Source organism: Arachis ipaensis, chromosome B08 (genome assembly GCF_000816755.2).
Source record: "Arachis ipaensis cultivar K30076 chromosome B08, Araip1.1, whole genome shotgun sequence".
NCBI lineage: Eukaryota > Viridiplantae > Streptophyta > Magnoliopsida > Fabales > Fabaceae > Arachis > Arachis ipaensis.
The window spans coordinates 119,891,198-119,891,666 of NC_029792.2; positions in this window are offsets into that span (position 1 = coordinate 119,891,198).

Sequence of the window (469 nt, forward strand, 5' to 3'; positions counted from 1 at the left end):
AATCGATCAAATTTAGGGAGTAGATCTTTTTCTGTGGAAAAAAAATTGGATAGTATCCAGTAAAAAATCTTATTTTTTATTGCTCTCTTTTTCATTTATTTCTGGTCCCACTTGTAGAATTAAAGATGAGAGATCACACTTTATTCTCTCCAATAACAAAAAAAAAATTGAAAAGGATCCATTTCTTCAAATTTATGTTATCAGATCTAAATCAAAATGATCAGTTTGACTGAAAAATGGATGAATTGAACTCTAATCAATTTGGTTAAATATTTAAACGGTATCATTTCTACAATTAAATTGGTCAAACTTTGTCAAACTAAATTTAATTAACTATAGACCAATTGGACTGACAGGTCATTAAAGCGCTTGAGGCCGACGTCAACATCCAAGTCATATATAATGTGTAAAAACTAAAAAAAGGAAAAAAATATAATTTTATTAACCACAAAATATTTTCTATTTTTTT